A 5056-nucleotide genomic window follows, 5' to 3' on the forward strand; every position below is an offset into this window, starting at 1 on the left:
GTCTGTGCTTTACTCTTTCGTTAGATATAACGTTTAAGCACCACTGTCATTTCCTTAGTGATACCAAATCACTTGTTTACTCCATATATTTCTCCCCCTTTTTGTCACAAAATGACAAAGGTACGAGCAAATAAAGAACAAACCGAAAGGATCTTACAAATCTCAAAAGACTTGCAAAACCTATAAGAGTTAAGCACGAGGGTTCCACACACCATTTTTGATAACCAATATCAAAACCGAAACTAAAAAGTAATTTTGTTTTGATATGTTACCAAGGAAACAATTTCCCAAAGCAATTTTCCCTAATAGTTTAGCAAACCAAAACTCGACTAAGCACTTTAGTACCTTTTCTAAACCGATTGTACAAATACAATCGCTTGTTCGATAAGACCAAAATAAAGATCAGAATTAACTCTATTTTTCTCATCAGGATCTAATTATTCAAATAATAACTTAGACCTTTCACTTTTAAACAAGACAAATACTAGGTTAGTTAACTATCATTTCTTGTTAAGGAATTCGATTAGACTTGAATAACCGAAACCTCCACTTTGATAAGTCTAACTAAGATCAGAATTAACTTAGTTTCTCTTATCCGGAATCGAATTAGACTAAACAATTCATCCTGAAAACTCTTTTGTTAAGCCATAAACAATTCATACAAACCAAATAAATCAACTTGCATAATTATTTACCTCAACCGGAAGCAATTGAAACAAACATAGACATTATAGTACCGCAATTGCACCGAAATTTTGTAAGCCTAAACAATTGATACCAAACAATGAAGCAAGATAACAATAGTTTTTCTTAACCGGAAACAATTGAATTACACACACATCCATACATAAATAATGGAATAAACATCAATTGTACCGAGAATTTGTTAAGCAAAAGCAATAAATATATGCAATAAAATCAGGCTTTTCTTAAATAGGAAAACGATTAACTAACAAATTCATTACCTCAAATTCCGCATCCTCTTATCCCCTTAAGATATGTCATGAAGCGCAAGTTCACATAGAACTCTCCCCCATTGTGTTGTCATCCTCTCGAAAAACAAAAGAACAACAACAAAGACCAACCTCTACCAGAGAAAGGTTGAAAATCGGTTTTAACTAATGCGATGCAAAAGTTGAAACCCCGAAACACATATGCTTTTATGCTAAACCAAAAGATTCAACATATTATGACTTTTTAACATATTTGTTTCAATTAGAACCCCTTATGATCCTTTGATAAAGCCTACCAACATGGGCTAGAACTTAATCCTACTAAACCAAAAAGTCACCCAAACCATAAGGGTTCACACAATATGAGATCGAATATTAAGGTCACGAAAACCGAAATCAAACATCCCATAAACATACATAGCAATAAAATAAAGCATTCAAGCACAGACTATGTAATCGAAAACTATCACAAGAAAAATTATAAACTATTCATAAATAAGATAATTTTATTCATAATAGACCTTATACAATTTATTGAAAGAAATCAAAAACTGATGTCTATTTTTCTTTCTCAATTCTTGTGAAGATTTCTTTTAAACACTGGATTCAAATTCTTCTGAGCACTTCCTTTTTTAGTAGACAACTTGTTCATCTCAAGCAGTTGAGAATGAAGATTAGCTAGTACTTCTTTTGAATCCTTTATCATCAACTCATGATATCTAATGCAACCTTTCATAGTAAGAATCTGTTTTCTTAGAGAATCTTGAGAAATATCATGAAGAGAAATATTATGAATTTCAGTCATAACTGATGCATAGAGTGTTAAATCATCAAGAGATGATCCTTCTTTTGCTTGATTCTCCATTGAAGCAAAATAGTCTTCTTTCGGACAAGAAAAATATATGTACAACAAGGGATAATTTGGTTTATGGAAACCGAATATATTTTCCCCAAAATTAAGAGATATTAAAGAAAGAATATGTACTTCCTTCCCAGATTTATGCTTCATCACAATCACAATTTTGGGCATCAAGTGAGGATGCACTTTTTCAACACAATCAGTATGTGTTGTGATGAGAAATATTCTCACCACAGGTAACAAATACATCTTTAGGATGACTTATAAACACAATAAACTGTGTTTCCTTACGTTATTTCTTTCTCTTATAATATATTACAAGAGTTTGCAATTCCTTTTTGAGATCTAATAAACTTACCAGCCTTTAAAAGCTCTATCCCCTTGCGAAGAGCTTTGATAAATTTATTTTGTTGGAGATTTCCATGGAAGATTGCAGCATGGTTACTTTCTCCACAAGAAGAACTTAGTATATTATCAGAAAAACTAGTTTCCGACCCTCTTGGTTTTTCAACCATTTTTTCTTGCTCAGATTTTACCTTTTGGGTTTTATCTGAAAGGAATTTCAATAGGTTCTCAAGTACTAGGCTTAACCTTTTATTTTCCTCGAATCCCAACTCAAGTTTTTCTAGGAGTTGATTAGACTCACTGGTTTCAACAGTGTTAGAGTTGGAAAGAAGTACATTGCAGTTAGATATTCCTTCATAGGGTTCTTCCTATGGAATATCATCAAGAGTAGAGACATAAGCCTTGTTGAACTTCTGAGTTCTTCTGCTGGAACACTGTTTTGCCGTATGTCCGAATCTACGACACTTGAAGCATTGGACTTCTTCACTATCCTTTTTATGACAAAACGATAATATTTCAGGAACACGTTTATCAATAAATAAGATGTTCTTAATTCGTTGCACTAGAAACACAATTGTTGAGTCAAGCTCCCTTTCAACATGTACCTTGTCCTCTTTGCAACGTTTCTCAGTTTGATTCTTCAGCAGAATTTCTCTATCAAAGATCTTTAACTTTCCTACAAGAGAGCTCCGAGAAAGTGTAGAAAGATCATTTGCTTCTATTATGGCATGTTTCTTAGACTCGTATCTGGATGGTAACAATATGAGAATTTTGCATACTATTTCTTTTTCAGGTATATACTTTCCTAGTAAAAAAGAAGCATTGACAATCTCAGAAAGTTTAGTGTTAAACTCCTCAAAGGTATCGTTATCATCCATTTTAAGGTATTCCCATTCAGATGAAAGGGACAGAAGTCGCACTTCTTTTTCGGAAGTATTACCTTCGAATACGGTCTCAAGAGTATCCCATGCCTCCTTAGAAGTTTCACATGACAGAACTTTGACGAAGATCATCACTTACTGTGTGTATGATGGAATTAAGACCATCAGAGTTCTGCTTTGCAAGAGCTCTTTCTTCAAAACTGTAGAATGCTAAGCGTTTAAACTCTATGTCTGGATATACTACTCTTGGTCTTTCATATCCGTTTTCGATTGATAGCCAAGTATTAAAATCTCGAGATTGAAGAAAGGTTCTCATAGCGACTTTACAAAATGGGTAATTTACCCCATTAAATCTTGGTGGTACGTTAACTGAATCATTCATATGATTCATTTTCTTATAGGTTGGATCGCACCAAATACAGATTGTTAGATCTTTTCGTGTATGCCTGCTCTGATACCAATTAAAAGACGAAGGTACCCAAATATACCTCAATCTAAAACTTTTCCACCTATAAGTCCTTTTTCCAAAAGTGATTGTATATGGACTGAGTCGGGACAATAAAACTAATCGGTTCACACTTCGTGTGATCATCTATGGATACGAGATCGAGACAATACGACAACAAGATAACTTGTGTGATTGACTATGGATACAAGATCGAGACAATACAATAACGAAGTATGTTTACTTGATAATAGGTTCGGACTTAACCAAACACAATAGGATTGCTATCAAGTAAATATGAATTAACGTTTGTATATTTTACTTCTAATTATGATCAAAACAATTATAATTGCGGAAATATAAAAGTAAAAGACACAGCAAGATTTTGTTAACGAGGAAACCGCAAATGCAGAAAAAACCTGGGACCTTGTCCATAATTGAATACTCTCAGGATTAAGCCGCTATACAAAATCTAAACCAACTTCGTATAGTTGAGACCAAGCAACTAAACCTATAGTTCACCTAGTTCTGTCTGTATCCATGCGCCTCCAACTTGCAATAAGTCACGCACTTGGAACAATTTCTTTGTTTCGTATTCCAAACAGTAAAGGAACAACAAATCTGTTCGGTAATGTTGATACATGGAAATAACTAATCCGAAAATGGATAGCCCCTTAACCGATCAAGGGTCCCTTTTTGGGAAGGAAAGACTAGGGGACTAGGCCTAACCCGTTAGGATGGGGTAGTCCTAGTCTATCCAATGTTATGTTGGATTGGATGTGCTTAAGCCCAAAAAGAAAACCCCTTAAGTTTCGGTATTTATTTAAGGAAAGGGAAATGGTAGTTTAGTAATATATTAGTCTTATGGGCATTTACTCATAAGTGGATTATTATAAAAGGGAAAGAAGGCACACTCATAAGGATCATCATTAATGCCCCATTACTTCTCATAACCTCACCATTCCTTGGGAGTACTTTCTGTGATTAAGGCTAGTTTCTCCTTTCCCATATTTTACCCATCAACATTGCGACCACAGTGGGAGGTTCTTAGCCTCTTTTTCATCATGATACTCCCAAGTGCGAGTGAAGGAGCACCAGCGAGCGGAATATTCCAAAACCCGGATCATGTTTTGGTAGACGACGTGCACGGAGAGAGTGATGAAGAGATACGCTTCCGCGCAGTGCTCACTACACCCATTCTGCAAGGAGAAGAAGTATCCCAGGGCGCCGGAACGTCGCAGAAGAAAGGAGAGATTTATAAAGATAAGGCTGAGGTTGAAGCAAGCGAGATAGAAATGTCTGAAATGCAAGAGGAGCTAGATGCGTCTATCAAAAGGCAACAAGAATTGCGCGGGCTCTTGAAGCGAACGAGAGAGAAAAACGCGGCAATACCCAGAATGGTCAGTGCTAAGAATGCTATCCCGGGCATAACGGAAGATGCGATCGCAAAATGTCTAGATACTAACTACCGGGTAACAAAGCATGATGCTTATGACTCGCTAGAATCACCATACTCCGCAGAAGTCGCTGACTACTTTATACCAGGAGGATTACACATCTCCAAAGTTCAAAA

This window comes from Papaver somniferum, chromosome 8 (genome assembly GCF_003573695.1).
Source record: "Papaver somniferum cultivar HN1 chromosome 8, ASM357369v1, whole genome shotgun sequence".
Lineage (NCBI taxonomy): Eukaryota > Viridiplantae > Streptophyta > Magnoliopsida > Ranunculales > Papaveraceae > Papaver > Papaver somniferum.